The sequence below is a fragment of the Aotus nancymaae genome, unplaced genomic scaffold, assembly GCF_030222135.1.
Source record: "Aotus nancymaae isolate 86718 unplaced genomic scaffold, 86718_ANA_hifiasm-v0.15.2.pri h1tg000059l, whole genome shotgun sequence".
Lineage (NCBI taxonomy): Eukaryota > Metazoa > Chordata > Mammalia > Primates > Aotidae > Aotus > Aotus nancymaae.
The window spans coordinates 58,810,752-58,831,966 of record NW_026988473.1 but is presented as its reverse complement, the minus strand read 5'-3'; the positions used below and the strand labels follow the sequence as shown (position 1 = coordinate 58,831,966).

Genomic DNA, 21,215 nt, shown 5'->3' with positions numbered 1-21,215 from the left:
GCTTCATGTAGCTGAGGCCGAGATCTCTGAGAAGAGGATACTGGCCAGCTGGTGCTGGTGCCTATGAAGAAGTCAAAATGAAACTAGTTTATAAAAATTGGAAAAACTGCAAACTGGATTCAGCTACTGCTGGGGAAAGACTTGCTAGACTAAAGCAAAAAAAAAAAAAAAACAAAAAACCAGAAACCATATTATTTTAGTGACATTCACAGGAATCACAAGCAGTCAGGAAACCCAGGGGAAGCAGGTAGGAAGAAATAAGCTCCTTTTTTTTCTTCTAGCTTTGTAGTCTCCCTTTAGCACCACCCATATTGTCAGAGTCTAACAGGAAACCAGCGGCCAAAGCAGAAATATGGTTTTGAGAGCCTCAGCTCCAGCATTCCAAAGCAGAATAAATAAAGATGGATTTCGAAGTAAAAAAATATATATTAATAACTGGCCAGGCACAGTGCCAATTATTTTGGGAGGCCAAGTCTGGAGGATTGTTTGAGGCCAGGAGTTTGGGGCTGCAGTGAGCTGTGATCACACCACTGCCCTCTGGCCTAGGCAACAGAGTGAGACCCTATCTCTATAAAAAATGTAAAACTTAGCTGGGGGTGATGGCATATGCCTGTAGCCTGTGGTACCAGCTACTTGGGAGGCTGAGGCAGGAGGATCCCTTGAACCTGCAGTGAGCTATGAATGTGCCACTGCCCTTGAATCTGGGCAACAGAGTGAGACCCTGTCTCTAAAAATAATAATAACAACTTCATAAAGGGCACAATGACGTTATTCAGATTCTCCCTAAAAATACTTTTCTGTCTACTTGGTTTGTTAACTTTGGAAATAGGTATATTAAAGTCTATCCCCACTATTGTGGATTTGTCAGTATCTCCTTGCACTTCTGGCATTTTTTTTTTTCTATGAAGTTGGTTTGGTTCTTGGTTACTAGGTTTGTGACTTTTATCTTGGTAGATTTTGTCTTTTAATCATTGTAAAATATTCCAGATAGATAAATTTGGTTTTGACTTGGGCCTCTATTTCATATGATATGAATATTTATTTTAGGATATCTCAAAAACAATATAGCATTGCATAGTTGTCCTAATATGAGTTTTTTAATAGAAGAATTTAACTCACATGGTGATTATTGATATATTTTACCTATTTCTACCATTAATATGTTTTCTATTTACCTATGCTTTTTATTTTTCTTTTTGTGAGCACTAAGTTTTCTTTCAATTCCAAATTTTTCACCAGTTGTTTAAAGCAATAAATCTCATGTCTATATATCTAATGGTTACCCCAAAACTTTTATTTTTAGAGACAGCATCCCACCCTATCACCCCAGGCCAAACTGCAGTAGCACCATCGTGCTCAAACTGCATGGTTGAACTCTGGGGCTCAAGCGATCCTCCTGCCTCAGCCTCCCAAGTAGCTGGGACCACTGCACCTGGCTACACCCTACAACTTCTAATTCACATTTTAAAACTCACTTTTGTCTATCAGTACCTAGAATCAACCATATTGAGAAAATCTTAATATGCATCTATCTACTCTACCCTACTCCCATCACTTCTCATAATGTGATAAATCCTAATCATAATTTAGATTGAATTTTTAAAATTATGTATCAATAATTCTTTAGACAGAAAGATTGAACCTCATACTTAAGTTCTTTATCATGTGTACATATATATAACTTAGGAGCAGAGACTCCTGTTTATAATGCAACTCAGGTCCTAATATGGTATAATTTTTAGTCTCTTCAAAGTTCTTCTTGCCCTCTTATTTTTTCTCTTTCATCCTTAATTCCTGCTCCCATTTCCTATTTTCATATAAATGTCTACACTTATCTTGGATATATTTTCCTGGATATATGTATTTATCTTTGCAAAATATATATTATTTTGTGCATAATGTGTTTGTAATTTACACAATGGTAATATGCTCTTGAGCTCTGTTACTTAATTTTTTTCAGTCAACATTATATTTAAGACCTTTCCTTCTTGATGTATGTCCATCTAGTTATTGGCTTTTAACTAATGCATAGTATTCTACAATATATGCTCTAAACACATTTCACACATCTCTTCCCTTATTGATGAACACCGAGGTTGCTTATAACTCTCTTACTACAAATAGTGCTACAATGAACAACCTTGTGAACATCTTCTGCATATGCCACTGTGCCAGGGTTTTCTTGGAATATTTACCCAGGAGTGGGATTGATGGATGACAGAGTATATGTATATGTAGTTTTAAAAACTGCCACCTGATTGTTCTTCAAAATGGTTGCTTCAGTGTACACTCACACAAGTAGTACATAAGGTTTCTTGTCTTCCTACGTCCTTATCAATACTTGGTATTATCTTAGTTTATAATTTTTTAAAGTTTTATTCTGGTAGGTGTAAAGTGATATTTACCTTTGAAAACTTTTTAATTTATAATTTTTGTGGGTACATAGTAGACGTATATATTTATGGGGCACATGAGATATTTTGCTACAGGCATGTAATATACACTTTTAGTTATTATTGACTATAGTCCCCCTGTTGTGCTACCAAATACTAGGTCTTCATTCATTCTTTGTATTTTTTTGTACCAATTACCCATCCCCACCTCTCCCCCAGGCCCTCACTATCCTTCCCAGCCTCTGGTAACCATCTTTCTACTCTGTGTCCATGAGTTCAATTGTTTTGATTTTTAGTGAGAGCATGCAATTTTTGTTCTTCTGGGCCTAGCTTATTTCACTTAACCTAAGGACCTCCAGTTCCATCCACGTTCTTGCAAATGATAGAATCTCATTCTTTTTATTGGCTGAATAGTATTCCGTCGTATACATGTACCAAATTTTCTTCATTCATCTGTTGATGGATATGTAGGTTGCTTCCATATCTTGGCTATTGTGAACACTGCTGCAACAAACTTAAGAGTGCAGATATCTCTCTGATATACCGATATCCTTTCTTTTGGTTATATACCCAGCAGTGGGATTCCTAGATCATATGGTAGCTCTATTTTTAGTTTTTGAGGAATCTTCAAACTGTTCTTCATAGTGGCTGTACTAATTAACATTCCCAGCAACCGAGGGTTCCCTTTTCTCCACATCCTTACCAGAATTTGTTATTGCCTGACTTTTGGATAACAGCCATTTTAACTAGGGTAAGATGGTATCTCATCGTAGTTTTGATTTACATTTCTCTGATGATCGGTGATGTTAAGCACCTTTTGATATGCCTGTTTTCCATTTGAATGACTTCTTTTGAGAAATGCTTATTCAGATCTTTTGCCCATTTTTTAGTCAGATTATTAGATTTTTCCCTGTAGAGTTGTTTGAGCTCCTTATATATTCTGATTATTAATCCCTTGTCAGATGGGTAGTTTGCAAAATATTTTCTCCCACTCTGTGGATTGTCTTTTGTTTATTGTTTCCTTTGTTGTACAGAAGCATTTTAACTTGATATGATCCCATTTGTCTATTTTTGCTTTGGTTGCCTCTGCTTGTGGGATAGTACTACTCAAGAAAATTTTGCCCAGACCAGTATCCTGGAGAGTTTCCTCAATGTTTTCTTGTAGGTGTTTCATAGTTTGAGGTCTTATATTTAAGTCTTTAATCTATTTAGATTTCATTTTTCTATAAGGCAAGAGATGGACTTAAGTTTAATTCTTCTGCATATGGATATCCCATTATCCCAGAACCATTTATTGAAGAGACTGTTTTTTTTCCCAATGTATGTTCTTGGCACCTTTGTTGAAAATGAGTTCACTGTAGGTGTGTGGATTTATTTCTAGGTTCTCTATTCTGTTCCATTGGTCTTTATGTCCATTTTTATGCCAGTACCATGCTGTTTTGGTTACTATAGCTTTATAGTATAATTTGAAGTCAGGTAATGTGATTCCTCCAATTTTGTTCTTTTTGCTCAGAATAGCTTTGCTATTCTGGGTCTTTTGTAGTTCCATATAAATTTTAAGATAGTTTTTTCTATTTCTGTAAAGAATGTCATTGGTATTTTGACAGAGATTGCATTGAATCTCTATGTTGCTTTCAGTACTATGGATATTTTAAAAATATTGATTCTTCCAGTCCATGAACATGGAATATCTTTCCATTTTTATGTGTCCTCTTCAATTTCTTTCACTGGTGTTCTATAGTTTTTATTGTAGAGATCTTTCATTTCTTTGGTTAAGTTAATCCCTAGGTATTTAATTTTACTGGTGGCTATTGTAAATGGGATTCCTTTTTTATTTCTTTTTCAGATTGTTCACTGGCTTATAGAAATGGTACCAATTTCGTATATTGACTTTGAATCCTGCAACTTTACCAAATTTGATTATCAGTTCTAATTGTTTTTTTGGTAGAATCTTTAGATTTTTCCAATATAAGATCATCTCATCTGCAAACAAGGACAATTCAACTTCTCTTTCAGTTTGGATCCCCTTTATTTCTTTCTCTTGTCTGATTGCTCTAGCTGAGACTTCCAGTAATCAGTTGAATAATGGTGGTAAAACTGGGCATCCTTGTCATGTTCCAGATCTAAGAGGAAAGACTTTTAGTTTTTCCCCATTTAGTACAATACTAGCTATGTGTCTGTAATATATAGCTTTTAATATATTGAGGTATGGTTCTTCTAAACCTAGTTTTTTGAGGGGATTATTATAAAGGGATGTTGAACTATATTAAATCAATTTTTCAACATCAATTGAAATGATCATATGGTTTTAGTCCTTCATTCTGATGATGTGCTGTATCACATTAATTGATTTGTGTGTGCTGGAACATCCTTGCATCCCTGGGATAAATCCCACTTGGTCAGGATGAATGATCTTTTTAATGTACTGTTGAATTTGTTTTGCTAGTATTTTGTTGAGGATTTTTGCATCAATATTCATCAGATATATTGGCCTGAAATATTATTTTTTTTAAATATGTCTTTGTCTGGTTTTGGTATCAGGGTAATTCTGGCTTCACAGAATGAATTTGGAAGTATTCTCTCTTCCTTTATTTTACAAACAGTTTGACTAGGATTGGTATTAGTTCTTTAAATGTTTGATAGAATTCAGGAGTGAAGCCATGACATCTGAGGCTTTTCTTTACTGGGAGGATTTTTATTATGGCTTCAATCTTGTTACTTGTTATTAGTCTGTTTAGGTTTTGAATTTCCTCATGGTTCAATCTTGGTAGGTTATATATTCCTAGAATTTATTCATTTCTTCTAGATTTTCCAATTTATTGGCATATAGTTGCCACTAATATCCTTTGAATTTCTATAGTAACAGTTGTAATATCTTTTCATCTCTGACTGTATTTATTTGGGTCTTCTCTCTTTTTTTCTTAGTCTAACTAAAGGTTTGTGAATTTTATTTATCTTTTCAAAATTCCACCTTTTTGTTTCATTGATCTTGTGTAATTTTTGCTTCATTTCAAATTCATTTATTTGTGCTCAGATCTTTATTATTTCTTTTCTTCTACTACTTTTGGGTTTGGTTTGCTCATGCTTTTCTAGTTCTTTAAGACACATCATTAGGTTATTCATTTTAAGTTTTTCTACTTTTTTTTTTTTTTTTGAGATGGAATCTTGTTCTGTAGCCCAGGCTGGAGTGCAGTGGCGTGATCTCAGCTTGCTGCAACTTCCACCTCCCAGGTCCCAGTTCAAGCAATTCTCCTGCCTCGGCCTCCCAAGTAGCTTGGATTACAGGCATGGGCCACCATGCCCAACTAATTTTTGTATTTTTAGTAGAGATAGGGTTTCACCATGTTGGCCAGGCTGGTCTTGAACTCCTGACCTTGTGATCTGCCTGCCTCGGCCTTCCAAAGTGTTGGGATCATAGGCTTGAGACACCTCGCCCAGCTGTTTTTTTACTTTTTTGATGTAGGCACTTGTAGCTATGAATTTCCCTATCAGTACTGTTTTTGGTATATCCTATAGATTTTGGAATGTTGTGTTCCATTATCATTTGTTTCAAGAAATTTTAAAATTTCCATCTTAATTTCTTCATTGACTCACTGGTCATTTAGTAGCATATTTTTTAATTTCTATGTATTTATATAGTTTCCAAAATTTGTCTTGTCATTGATTTCTAGTTTTATTCCATGGTCAGAGAAGATATTTGATATTATTTCAGGATTAAAAAAATGTTTTAAGACTTCTTTTGTGACCTAACATATGGTCTATACTTGAGAATGATCTGTGTGCTAAGGATAAAAATGTGTATTCTGAAGCCACTGGAGGAAATGTTCTGTAAATATCTATTAAGTCCATTTTTTTCTATGGTGCAGATTAAGTCCAATGTTTCTTTATTGATTTTCTGTCTGAGAGATCTGTTCAATGCTGAAAGTGGGGTGTTGAAGTCTCCAGCTATTCCTGTATTGGATTTTAACTCTATCTCCAATAATACTTGCTTTTTATATCTAGGTGCTCCAGTGTTGGGTGAATATATGAATATATATTTGTAATAATTATATCTTCTTGCTGAATTGACCCCTTTATCATTATAAATGTCTTGTCTCTTCTTATAATTTTTGTCTTGAAATCTATTTTGTGTGATATAAGTATAGCTATTCCTGTTCTTTTTTGGTTACTGTTTGCATGGAATATCTTTTTCCATGCCTTTATTTTCAGTCTATAAAGTGTGTTTCCTCTAGGCAGCCAATTATTGGATCTTGTTTTTTCATCTATTTAGCTACTTTGTCTTTACTGGAGAGTTTAGTTTATTTACATTTAATGTTATTATTAAGCCAGGACTTACTCCTGCCATTTTTTTGTATTTTCTTGTTGTTTTGTGGTCTTCTCTTCTTTCCTTCCTTTTGTCTTCCTTTTACTGAAGGTGGTTTTCTCTGGTAATATGTTTTAATTTCTTGCTTTTTATTTTTTGTGTATCCATTGTATATTTTTTGATTTGAGGTTGCCATAAGGCTTGCAAATACTATCTTATAACTCATTGTTTTAAACTGATTGCAACTTTAACACTGATTGCACAAACATGAAGAAAGAAAACTAACAAAAACTCAACACTTTAACTTTGTCCCCCACTTACTTTTTGTTGTTTCTATTTATGTCTTATTTTTACTGTTTATGTCTTGAAAAGTTGTTGTAATTATTGTTTTTGATTGGTTCATCATTTAGTCTACTTAAGTCAAGCAAAGTTTACACATGACCACTACAGAGTTATGCTATTTTGTGTTTTTCTGTATGCTTACCATTACTAGTGAGTTTTGTACCTTCAGATGGTTTCTGCTTGCTCATTAACATCCTTTCTTTGAGCCTGAAGACCTTCCTTTTGCATTTCTTGTAGGACAGATCTTGTGTTTTAATGAAATCCTCAGATTTTGTTTGTCTGGAAAGCTTTTTATTTTTTCTTCATGCTTAAAGAATATTTCTGCTGGATATACTATTCTGGGGTAAAAGGATTTTTTTGTTTTTGTTTTTTATTTTAGCAGTTTAAATACATCATGCCACTGTATCCTGGCCTATAAGCTTTCCACTGAAAAGTCCCCTGCCAGATATATTGGTGTTCCATTGTATGTTATTTCTTATCTCTTGCTGCTTTTAGGATCCTTGACCCTTGGAAATTTGATTATTAAATGTCTTGAAGTAGTCTTCTTAGGGTTAAATCTACTTGGTGTTCTATAATCTTTTTATACTTGAATGTTGGTATCTTTGTCTAGGTTTGGGAAGTTCTCTGCTATTATCCCTTTGAATAAACTTTCTATCCCTATCTCATGTTCTACCTCCTCTTTAAGTCCATTAACTCTTAGATTTGTGCTTTTAAGGCTATTTTCTGGATCTGGGAGGCATACTTCACTGTTTTTTATTCTTTTTTCTTTTGTCTCCTCTGAGTATTTTCTAGTAGTCTGTCGAGCTCACTAATTCTTTCTTCTTCTTAATCCTTTCTGCTATCAAGAGACTCTGAGGCATTCTTTAGCATATCAATTACATTTTTCAGCTCTAGAATTTCTGCTTGATTCTTTTTAATATTTCAGTCTCTTTGTTAAATTTATCTAATGGAATTCTGAATTCTTTTTCTGTGTTATCTTGAATTTCTTTGAGTTTCCTCAAAATAGCTATTTTGAATTATCTGTCTCCAGGGCATACATCTCTGTTTCTCCAGGATTGGTGCCTGGTGTCTTATTTAGTTCATTTGGTGAGGTCATGTTTTCCTGGATTATGTTGATGCTTATAAGTGTCTTCAGTGATTTATTATAGTCATTGCAGTCTGGGCTTATTTGTGCTTGTCCTTCTTGGGAAGGCTTTCCAGGTACTTGAAGGGACTTGGGCCCCAAGCCCAATAATGCTGTAATTTTTGCAGACTTGTAGATGCATCACCTTGGTTGTATTAGGTAAGATGTGGAAGAATTCTCTGGATTACCAAGTGGACACTCTTGTTCTTTTCCCATACTTTCTCCCAAACTTATGGAATCTCTCTCTGTTCTGAGCCACCTGAAACTGAAGGTGTGGTGATGCAAGCACTCCTGTGGGCCCCACCACTGGTGCTGTGCTGGGTCAGACCTGAAGCCAACACAGTACTGGGCCTTGCCCAGTGCCCTTCCCTTCAGGGTGGCAAGTTTCTCCAGGCCCTGGGTATGTCCAGAGATGCTGTCTGGGAGCCAGGGAGTGGAGTCAAGGACCTTAGCGATTTACACAATATTCTATTCTACTGCAGCTAATCTGGCACTCAAGCCATGGTACAAAGGCCTTCACACTCTTCCCTCCTCTTTCCACCGGTAGAGGAGGCTTTTTGTGGCTACCACCACCACCACCAGTTCATGGGAGGTTCTGCCAGGACACTGACAATATTTGCTTAAAGTCCAAGGGATCTTTCCTCAGCACGTGGTAAATGCTACCAGGCCTGGGACTTGCCCTTCAGGGCAATGGACTCCTCTCTGACCCAGAGTGGGCTGTCCAGGAATGGCTGTCCAGAAATGCTGTCCAGGAGCCTAGACCTGGACTCGGAGACCTTAAGAGTCTGCTTGTTGCTTTACCTTACTGTGGCTGAGCCAGTGCCAGTGGTACAAGACAAAATCTCTTTTACTTTTCCCTCTTCTTTTCTCAAACTTCTGTTTGAGTCTTTCACCATAACCACTACAGGAGGAAATGTGCTGCATCACCCCTGAGGCCAGGACATCTCAGACCTTAAGGCCCATAGTGTACTCCCTCAGTACTGCTGCTGGTTATTCAGGGCCAAAGGGCCCTTTAGTTAACAGGGGATGAATCCTTCCAAGACTAGGTCCTTCCCTTCAAAACAGCAGGGTGTGCTGGTTTTCCCTTTTGGCGGAGGGTGTATTTAGAAATGTTGTCAGGGAGCTAGGGTTATCAAGGGTCCAAGGGCTCTTTCATCCAGTGATGATGAATCCTGCCAGGACTGAGTCCTTCCCTTGAAAACAGTGGGTTCCCTTTTGGCCCAGGGTGTGTTTAGAAATGTCATCTGAGAACTAGGGCCTGGAATGGAGACCTCATGAGTCTGCCCAGTGCCCTATCCTACTGCCCAGTGCCCTATCCTCCTGTGCCTGAGCTGGTATCTAAGATACAAGACAAAATCCTCTTTGCTCTTTGCTTTCCTCTCCTTAAGTAGAAGGAAGGAGACACTGTTATTACTGTGAATTACACTGCCTGGGGTTAAGGGAGAGGTGGCACAAGCACTGCCTTAGCTGCACTAGCTGGTGTCTCTGTAGGTCATGTGCCACCCTAGTTCACTGACTCTAAGCCCAGCCTAATACTAGGAGTTGCCTAAGAATTGCAGCTCTTGTGTTCTAGACTGCCTTTCAAGTTTATCTAGTTCAGAGCACTTCAGCCAATGGTGGCAAGGCTAGACAAGAAACTTAAGTTCCAATAGCTGGAATGGGTGATTCCCCTCTGGCTAGGGGCTGGTCCAAATTCTGTCTCTGTGTACCAGCACTAACAGCCCAGCACAGCCTTATTCTCTGCTGTGACAGGGAAGCACAGAGTTCAGTGTAAGGTCCCTCAGTTGCTGTGCTTTCTCTCCCCAAAATGCACAGATTCCCTGCACCGCATGGCTACTGCCAGGGGATGGAGGAGGGGTGGCATTGGTGATTTAAGACTGTCTCTCCTACCCTCCTCAATACCCCTTTCAGAGATATGAAGTTAAAACCGGTTACTGCGATGGCTCACCTGATTTTTAGTTCTTGTGATAGTGCTCTTCTGTGTATAGAGAATTGTTAAAAATTTGGTGTTTAGGGGAGGCGGGGACAAATGGTATAGGCTTCTATTCTGCCATCTTGCTCCGCCCTTCTAGGTTACTGTTACTTGTTTTAATGTGCACTTTTCTATCTGCTGTCAATGTTAAGCATTCTCCATTTACTTAGCTATTTGTTTTTCTACTTCTATGAATTGGTATTTCATATCCCTGGACAGTTTTAATACCTTCTTTTATTATTACCTGTGTTAACTTTATGTATAGTAGTATAGATGACATTTTTAAGGGAAATTCTTAATTTTTTAAACTTTTATTTTATTTCGGGTTTAAGGGTTGATTGATTGGCATTTAAGTTGATTTCATGTCTTTGTTATTGTGTATAGCACTGCGGTGAACATACCGTGTGTATATATCTTTGTAGTAGAATGATTTATATTCAATAATGGTATTGCTGTATTGGAATATATGTAGTAGAATGATTTATACACAATAATGGTATTGCTGGATTGAATAGTAATTCTGTTTTTTAATTCTTTCAGAAGTTGCAAACTGCTTTCAACAATGGCTGAACTAATTTATATTTCTACCAGGAGGGTATAAACCTTCCCTTTTCTCCATACTTTGCCAGCATCTGTTTTTTGTTGGGTTTTTTTTTTACATTTTCATAATAGTCATTCTGACTGGCGTACATTATATTGATATCTCATTATGGTTTTGGTTTGCATTTCTCTAATGATTAGTGATGTTGAGCATTTTTTCATATGTTGTTGGCAGCATGTATGGTCTTCTTTTGAAAAGTGTCTGTTCATGTCCCTTGCCTACTTTTTAATGGGGTTGTTTTTTGCTTGTAAATTTAAGTATCTTATAGATTCTGGATAGTAGACCTTTGTCAGATGCACAGTTTGAAAATACTTTCTCCCATTCTATACTTTATCTATTTACTCTGTTGATAGTTTCTTTTGCTCTGCAGAAGCCCTTTAGTTTAATTGTGTCTCATTTGTCAATTATTTCTGTCACAGTTGCTTTTGGCATCTTTGTCATGGACTCTTTGCCCAGTCCTGTGTTCAGAAGTTTATTTCCTAGGCTATCTTCCAGGGTTTTTATAATTTTAGGTTTTACATTTAAGTCTTTAATGCATCTTGAGTTTGTTTTTGTAGATGGTGTAAGGAAGGGGTTCAATTTCAATCTTCTGCATATGGCTGGCCAGTTATCTCGGCATCATTGATTGAATAGGGAGTCTTTTCCCTGTTATTTTCATCAACTTTGTCGAAGATTAGATGGTTGTAGGTGTGTGGCATTATTTCTGGCCTCTCTAGCCTGTTCCATTGGTCTATGTGTGTGTTTTTGTTCCAGTACCATGCTGTTTTTGTTACTGTAGTCTTGTAGTATAAAGTTGGGGAGCATGATGCCTCCAACTCTGTTCCTTTTGCTTAGGACTGCCTTGGCTATTTAGGCTTTTGTTAAGGTTCTACATGAATTTTAAAAGTTTTTTTTTTTTCTAATTTAGTAAAGAATGGCATTGGTAGTTTGATAGGAACAGCATTGAATCTATAAATTGCTTTAGGCAGTATGGCCATTTTAACAGTATTGATTCCTCCTGTCATGAGCATGGAATGTTTTTCCATTTGTTTGTGTCATTTCTGCTTTTTTTTTTTTTTTAGCAGTGTTTTATAACACCTGCTGTAGAGATCTTTCATATTCCTAGTAGCTATATTTCTAGGTATGTTATTCTTTTTGTGGCTATTGTGGACAGGATTGTGTTCTTGATTTGGCTTTGAGCTTGGACGTTGTTGGTGTATAAAAATGCTATTGATTTTTGTACATTGATTTTGTATCCTGAAACTTTGCTGAAGTTGTTTATCAGATCCAGGAGCTTTTGGGCAGAGACCATGGGGTTTTCTAGGTATCGAATCACATTGTCTGCAAACAGAGATAGTCTGACTTCCTTTCTTATTTGGATGCCTCTCATTTCTTTCTTTTGCCTGAGCTCTGGCTAGGACTTGCAGTACTATGTTGAATAGGAGTGGTGAGAGTGGAGATTCTGTCTTGTTTCAGTTCTCAAGGGGAATGCTTCCGGCTTTTGCCTATTCAGTATGATGTTGGCTATGGGTTTCTCATAGATGGCTCTCATTATTTTGAGGTATATTCCTTTAATGCCTAGTTTGTTGAGAGTTTTTAACATGAATGATGTTAAATTTTATCAAAAGCTTTTTCTGCATCTATTAGGATGATTATGTGGTTTTTGTTTTTAGTTTTGTTTATGTAATAAATCACATTTATCGATTTGCATATGTTAAATGAACCTTCCATCTCAGGAATAAAGCCCACTTGATCATCATGGATAAGCTTTTTGATGTACTGCTGGATTTGATTTGCCAGTATTTTGCTGAGGATTTTTGCATCTATGTTCATCAAGGACATTGGCCTGCAGTTTTCTTTTTTTGTTGTATCTCTGAAGAGTTTTGGTATCAGGATGATGCTGGCCTCAAAGAATGAGTTAGGAAGGCGTCCTTCCTCGTCAATTTTTGGAATAGTTTCATTAGGAATGGTACCAGTTCTTCTTTATACACTTGGTAGAATTTAGCTATGACTCTTACCCTGGGCTTTTCTTGGTTGGCGAGCTTTTTGTTACTGATTCAGTTTCAGAACTTGTTATTGGTCTATTCAGGGATTCAATTTCTTGCTGGTTCAATCTTAGATGGCTGTATGTGTCCACAAATTTATTCATTTATTCTAGGTTTTGTTCCTAGTACTCTCTGATGATGTTTTTTGTAGTTCTGTGGGATCAGTGGTAATGTTCCCTTTGTCATATCTGGTTGTTTTTATTTGTATTTTCTCTATTTTTATTAGTCTAGCTAGCTGGAACTATAGGTGCACATCATCACACTCAGCTAATTTTTTAATTTTTTTGTAGAGACAGGTCTCATTATGTTGCCCAGGCTGGTCTCAAACTCCTGAGCTCAAGAAATCATCCCACCTCAGCCCCCCACAGTGCTGGGATTACAGGCATTAGCCACCATGTCCAGGCTGTGGATCTTTTGTATAGTTTTTTGCATCTAAATTTCCTTCAGTTCAGCTGGGATTTTGGTTATTTCTTACCTTTTTCTAGCTTTGGGGTTTGTTTGCTCTTGTTTCTCTAGTTGTGATATTAGGTTGTTAATTTGAGATTTTCTTTATTTTTCGAGATGGATTTTTTTTTTGTGATATTAGGTTGTTAATTTGAGATTTTTTTTATTTTTCGAGATGGAATTTTGCTCTCGTTGCCCAGGCTGGAGTGCAATGGTGCAATCTCAGCTTACCGCAACCTCCTCCTCCCAGGTTCAAGCCATTCTCCTGCCTCAGCCTCTTGAGTAGCTGGGATTACAGGCCTGCACCACCATACCCGGCAATTTTGTATTTTAGTAGAGAAGGGGTTTCTCCATGTTGGTCAGCCTGGTCTCGAACTCCTGACTTCAAGTGATCCACCCACCTCAGCCTCCCAAAGTGCTGGGATTATAGGTGTGAGCCACCACGCCCGGCTAATTTGAGATCTTTCTAACTTTTTGATGTGGGCATTTAGTGCTATAAAATTCCCGCTTAACACTTCCTTAGCTGTGGCCCAGAGATTCTGGTATTGAAGAAACCTTGTTATCTAGAGTGATACATGAGGTTCATTGTCTCATGGCTGAGGAAATCAATCATATGGACACACAAAGAGTGAGGTTAAAAGTGAAAGTTTAGTAGGCAAAAGAAAGAGAATAGCTCTCTGCTAAGAGAGAGGGGTCCCCAAGAAATAGTTGCTGGATCAGCAGTGAAATGCAGGAGTTTTTATAGGTGCCTGGTGAGGAGGCAGTCTCTGATTTACATAGGGCGCAAAAGATTGCTTGGACCAGCTGTGCCATTTGCATAGGGCATGAAAAACTGATCACCCCCACCCCAATTTTTTATTATGCAGGTGGGTCCTCTGCCTGGCCTGTGCCATGTTGCCCATTTTTTAATTGTACACGTGGTAACAAAAGGGAAGATGGAACCTCTATGTTGGACATGCCTGGCCCACAGGTAGCCCTTTTCTATTGGCACAGCTGCTGACATTTTTCTTGCAAGCTTCCAGCTTGCTTATCTATGTTTGCAGCTTGATTTTTCAGGCTGCTTTTTGTTGGAAAAAATATGTGTCTATATTTTTTGAGACAGAGTTGTGCTTTGTCACCCAGGCTAGAGTGCAGTGACACGATCTCGGCTCACTGCAACTTCTACCTCCTGGATTCAAGTGATTCTCCTGCCTTAGCCTCCTGAGTATCTGGAATTACAGTTGTGTGCCAAAACTCCTAGCTAATTTTTATATTTTTAGTAGAGATGGGGTTTCACCATATTGGCCAGGCTGGTCTTGAACTCCTGACCTCAAGTGATCTGCCCACCTTGGCCCCCAAACTGCTGGGATTAGAGGCATGAGTCACCGCGCCTGGCTGGAAAAAAAAATTTCTTGTACTGCTTTTTGTTGAAAGGGAAGCTCTGCTGAGGACTCTTTTACCCTCACTATCTGCCTAAATAATTTCTTTTTACCTCCTGTATCATGTTTCCCCGCTGAGGAGTGGAAACACCGAAAGCTGTTAGGGGGTGTTGGAGGACAACTCTTTCTGGCTAATTCCTGCTGAAGAGGGCATCATTTGGGGAACAGAAGCTAAGGTTCCTTCTGGAGTTGATCTAAGGGTTCTTGGAAGAAAGGCATGTCCGTGTGTGGTTTCATCTGCAGCACCATTTGGAGTTTAATAGCTTCTAGGCAAAAAGAGATAAATTTTACAAGAAAGTTTAGAATATAGGGTTCGAATATGAGTATTAAGATTCCCATTATTAGTGGGGGTGCTATAGGCCACAACCATGACAGCAGGGTTTGAGACCTGTAGCCATTTTGATGGGTTGTAATACTAGTTACCTCCACCAGATGTCGCTGTACTTTACCAGAAGCGTTAATATAAAAGCAACATTTTTGTTTGAAAAAAAAACATATATTCCCCCTTGACTTGCTATTAGGAGATAATTTTAGGCCTGGGCTATCTTTTAGGACTTGCGATGTGATTGGGAGGAATATATTATTGGGTGACTAGAGTAACTTTAGTGTTAATCTTGGCTCAATCTTTCCTGTAATTATTTAATCCTGTTATAAAGATGATAATTGGGCAGAATATTACAGCAATTAGAATTTTCCATCCAGAATTCTACATTGCAGGTGCTACAGTATATAGTCCTACTGCAAACAGCAGAGTAAGTATAACTATTCCCGCAAGGGTAGTCTAGTAGATAATTTCTATCTAAAATTTCAATCACCAAGATAATTTCCTTTTGGAAGTCTGTGAAGTTACAAGTGTAATCTCATGGATAATCAAAATCTTTCCACAAGTATGCATCAAAAAGAAGTTCTAGGACCTGACAACGAATCTCGAGAGGAAAAGTAGAAATAACTGAAAGTATCCGTTAAGGTGGGAGTGGGACTGAGTAGGATGAGTAGCCCTCACCTATTTACTTATCTTTTATGAGTTTCAGCTTCAGATCTCCTAATTCTTTGCACTGATATACAGGACATTCCTCTGGGCTGTCGGGGTTGCTTTCTCAGGTTATAGCCTTTGACTTGAGTGATGTATTCGCGAGTCAATTCCTGTAACTTTTACTGCTGAGAGGTTGAAAGAACAGTGTAGGGCCCTTCCCAATTTGGGCTTAGGGAAGGAGAGAGACAGGGCAGAGTCTTTATTAATACCAAATCTCCTGAGTTAAATAATAGTGGTCTTATTTTGGGGGGTTGGGCTTCTGCTAGTTGTGTTAATTCCTGTTGGAAGTGAGGTAGGTAGGTTACCTGCTTAAGGATTTAGAGGTCTCTTGATCTAATAGCAAATCCTTTGTAAGGAAAGGCTGTTCATGCAGCATTTCAAATGGGGCCAGACCTAACTTTGAAGGGGTATTTCTTATCCACGGTAAAGCCATGGGAAGAAAAGTGGCCCAAGGAAGGTGAGTTTCTTGGGACAGTTTTCTGAGATGTCTTTTGATAAACTGTTTGTCTTCTCTACCTTTCCTGAGGACTGGGGTTTCCAAGCACCATGGAGATGATACTGTATGCCTAGTGCCTTTGAGATCCCCCTATGTGACAATTGTCTTAAGCAAGGGGCCATTGTCACTTGGAGGTACTTAGGTAGACTAAAGTGGGGAGTTATTTCATTAACTAACACTTTTATTACCTCAGAGGCCTTTTCTGTATGGCATGGAAATGCTTCTACCCAGTTAGTGAAAGTATCTACCCATACCAGGAGGTATTGGATGTCTTCTTCTTTGGCATGTGGGTGAAGTTATCTGCAAGTCCTCCCATGGATGGCTTCCTATCCTTTGGGTTTGAGGAGGAAGGAGATGCCTGTTAAGGGGATTATTATTATTATTATTACTACTATTCTGAGACACAGTTTCACTCTGTCACCCAGGCTGGAGTGCAGTGGCATGATCTCAGCTCACTGCAGTCTCCACCTCCTGGGTTCAAGCAATTCTCATGCCTCAGCCTCCCGAGTAGCTGGGATTACAGGCATGCACCACCATGCCTGGTTAATTTTTTTGTTTCACTATGTTGGCCAGGCTGGTCTTGAACTCCTGACCTCAACTGATCCACCCGCCTTGGCCTCCCAAAGTGCTGTGATTACAGGTGTGAGCCACCACGCCCAGCTGAGGGGATTATTTTTAAGACAGACTTAACAAGCACTAACAAGCTGCTTGACTGTTTTTAATAAGGTCTCTCCTGAAAATCTCTGGGCACATTGATAAGTTTTATCCTTTCCCAAGTGAAAAGCTTGGTGAAGGATCTTAAGGACTTTCCACTGGCTGGAGGCTGGCAAGTGGAGTTTGCCATCCTCTGACTGTAGCCATCCTAAGGGCTGAAAAGTATACCCTTGAGAAATGGCCCATTCTGCTTCTGCAGGGGAGTACTGAGGCTGAATTCTCTTATGGAGCCTTCCCAGATTAGAGAGGCTTCAAGTGCATTGAGGCCCTGAGGCTGTCTTGCCACTGACTTGGCTGCCTGATCAGTTAACTTGTTTCGTTTGGCTACTTCATCTGTTCCCTTCTGATGTCCCTTGCAATGTGTCACTGCTACCTCTTGTGGAAGGAAAACTGAGGATAACAACTTGTTAATTTCCTGATGGTATTTTATAGGGTATTGGTAGCAAGAAAGTACCTTTCCTTCCAAATGGCAGCATGAGCATAAAGAACTAAGAAAGCATACTTGGAATCAGCGTAAATGTTAGCTGCCTTTCCCTTGCTTAATTCAAGTGTTCTTGTAAGAGCTGTCAGTTCAGCTAGTTGAATGCTTGTGCCTGGGGAGAGGGATGCACTTTCAATGTCATTCAGAGTGTATATTGCATATCTTGCCTTACAGACTCCTTGCTCCACAAAGGAACTTCCATTTGTGAAGAGGGTCCAGTCTGGATTTTCTAGGGGAGTTTCCCTGAGAGCTTCCCTGGCTGCATAGGTCTGTATCACAACTTGTTCACAGTCATGTTCAGGTTCCCCAGTTTCCTTGGGGAGGAAAGTGGCTGGGTTTAGGCAAAAGCAAATTTTTAACTGGATTGTAGACTCTTCTAATAGCAGAGCCTGTTATTTAAGGAGTCAGCTTTCTGTTTGCCAAGGACTTCCCTTAGAGGACAGCAATCCTGCTATGTTATGTGGGGTATAAACAGTTAAGCCATTCCCTAGGGTTAATTTGATGGCCTCTGATACCAGTAGGGCTACTGTGGCAATGACTCAGAGGCATCATGGCCATCCTTTAGCCACCAAATCAAGTTCCTTACTTAGGGAGCCCACTGGCTGTTGAGCTGGTCCTCTGGCTTGAGTTAAAACTCCTGGGGCCATTTACTTCCTTTCTGATACATAAAGATTGAAGATCCTCCCTATAGGAAGGCTGAGGACTGATCTGTTAAGTAAGGCTTGTTTTAACTGGTTAAGGCCTTTTGAGCCTCAGGTTCCCAGGTTAGGAAATGAGTTTTAGCCACTTGAGTTTATTTTTTGAGGTGATATAAGGGATAAACTATCTCACCATACCCAGGTATTCATAGTTTGCAAAATCCTGTAATGCCCCAAGATCCTGTTAGTTGCTTGAAGGTTTTAGGAAGGAGGAAGGAAGAAATTGGCTTAATCCTTTCTTCCCCTAATGCTCTGGTCTCTTCAGATATTACACTGAGGTATTTCACTGAGGTTTGCCAAAGCTTGGCCTTAAATTTTGAAACCTTATATCCTTTGTTGGCTAGGAAATTAGAGGAGCCTCACCAGTTGGGGCACAAGGTAGTATGTCATCTACATATTGCAAGACCCCAAAAACTCAGAGAGGTCCTTTGACAGTGCCTGTCCAAACAAGGGGGACTGTCTCAAAATCCTTGAGGCAGCACTGTCCATGTTAACTAGGCATCTGGCCAGAGGGAACTTTGAAGGCAAACAGGTATTGAAAGTCAGGATGTAATCGCATATAGAAAAAGGCATCCTTTAGATCTAGGACTGTGAATGATTTAGTTACCTCAGGCATTTGGGTTAGCAAGGTAGAGGAATTGGGGACCACTGGATGAATTGAAACTATGGCCTTATTAATGAGGTACAGATCCTGATCTAGTCTCCATTCTCCATTGGATTTTTGCACTCCTAATATTGGGGTGTTGCAGGGGCTGCTACAGGGTTTGAGGAGGCCCTGGATTTTCAGGTTATTAATAATGGCTTCTAGCCCCTTCCTAGCTCTGGCCTTAGGGGATATTGTCTCTGGTTAGGAAAAGAAGTGGGATCCTTAAGGTGGATCTGGACTGGCCTAGTGGTTATAATTCAACCTCTTCTTCCTTGCGTTGCCCACACTTCTGGATGAATAACAGCTTCCACCACCGGGAGAAGACAAAGAGTTTGTCCTGGGGCTGTAAGGATACTGGCCCCCATGCAAGCTAAAATGTCTCTGCCTAATAAAGGAGTGGGACTTTCAGGCATGAGTAAGAGGGCATGTGTAAATAATAGGTCCTCCCAACTACAACTAAGGGGTTGAGAAAAACGTCAGGTTAGAACCTTTCCTGAGATGCTCATCATGGTCATGCTATGGGAAAAGGGGAGCTCTGGATTAGGGAGAAGAGACAGACTGTTCCAATGTCCAGAAGGAGGTTCACCTTCCTTCTTTCCTTCAATTTTCAGAATCATTTGGGGGCTCCTGTGCAGTAATGACAGTTTGAGCTGCTGGAGCCAGGGGTCTGAGGCCCAGGACTCATCAGTCCTGTTGGAGCATTTGTGAGACTGGTTCTGAACCCAGTGACCTCTGTCTGCAGGGATATTCTGATCTCAGTGGTCCCCACCACAGGCTGGACAGGGTCGAGGTGGCTTCCACTTGCTGCCTGGACACTCCTCCTTAAAGTGCCCTGACTTGCCACACTGGTAGCAACTAATGGATACAGCTTGGGGATCCTGGACTTTGCAAGCCTGCAAAGCAGCTTCTAGAGGCTCTGTCCTTCGCTTGTGTTCCCTGTCTCTATCCAGCGCCTCCTCCTGGTCTAGTGGTCATAGCTCAACCTATTCTTCCTTGAGTTACCCACACTTCTGGATTAATAATAGCTTCTACCAGGGGAAGACAGTTTGTCCTGGGGCTGTAAGGATGTTGGCCCCCCCATACAAGCAAAAATGTCTCTGCTTAATAAAGGAGTGGGACTTTCAGCCATAGCAAAAAGGCATGTGTAAATAATAGGTCCTCCCAACTACAACTAAGGGATTGAGAAAAATATCAGGTTAGAAACTTTCCTGAGATGCCCATCCAGTCATGCTATGGAAAAAGGGGAGGCCTGGATTAGGAAGAAGAGAGAAAGAAAGACCGAGGTAACTACCCTCAGGGGTTTTCCAAGGATATATCTGGTCCTATAGTCTGGTTCTACAGTTTCCTTCTAATATTGGGAGCTGCCTGTGTAATAAACTTGTCCTTTAGGGATATCTGTCCGTTGACTGAACCAGGGGATAAGGTGTGTTTTGTTAGGGCCTCTCTCAGCCTTTCCATAAAGGCTGCAGGATTCTTATCTGGCTTTTGGTTTATCATGGACAGTTTAGAATAATCAAGAGGTCTGACCCTCTTAGTTCTTCATAGGGCCTCCAATATGCACATTAAAAAGTGTTTTCTTTTCCATTCATCTATGGAGTCATCGGGGTTCTAATTAGGGTTGTCAAGAGGTACTGCCTCTCTTCCCTACTGGGAATGATGGTTCCCCATCTCTTCACCTTCCCTATTTTCTCTTTTCCTTTTTGTCCTACTATAAGAGACATACTGCTTATCTCCAAATTTCTCTGCTGCCTACAGAGCTGCTTATTTTTCAGCTGCAGTTAGGGTTTGGCTTAGGAGCAGCATAACATCCTTCCACGAGAGGTCAAACACCTGAGTTAAATTTTGTAAAGCTTCTATATACTTATCGGAGTCATCAGAAAATCAGCCTAAGTATCCCTTTATTTGCCTAAGGTCATGCAATGAGACAGGAACTTTAGCTATAGTGGCATCACCTCCATTGGGCATTTCCTGTAGGGTTAAGAGTGAAGCTGGGAGAATGGGGAGTTTTGGAGATAGTGGAACTAGAGGAGCTGATGGCACAACTGGAGGGCACACCAAATAAGGGGGACAAGAAGAGCCAAGACACTCAATAGCTGCCTAAAGTTGCTTTCTTAGTTTTGGGGAATCATTCCCTTTGGGACTGCCTGATATGACTGCTAAAAGAGCTTGGTTGATTGTGCAGTGTTTGCAAAGGTCTAATAAGAAGCCCATGCCCTTGTGCAAAAGCAAAGTTTCAGGATTAAAGGTGTCTCAGTGCTTCAGAATGCACTTGAGAGGGGTGTAGGCTAAAGATGGTTAGAAAGATAGAGGAGATAGAGTCCCTCATTCCTTTCCTTCCTTTGGAATGGTCCAAGATAGAGAGGAAGACAATGGGAGTATCCCCCCAACTGTTTTCCCTCCTTGGTTCCCTGGGCTGCGGCATCCATTAAAGGTGCCACTCTTGGATGCAGTCGTGTCCCTCAGCCATGGATCTAGAGGAGCTAAGTGATGGATTTAGTCACACTTACCCATACAACTCTAATCCTCC

General features: G+C 39.6%; 1 protein-coding gene across 2 annotated transcripts in view; it reads left to right on the top strand.

The window, feature by feature from the left end:
- Window positions 1–21,215, top strand: part of XRRA1 (X-ray radiation resistance associated 1) — a 103,983-nt gene that overhangs the window by 53,060 nt on the left and 29,708 nt on the right. The window lies entirely within an intron of this gene.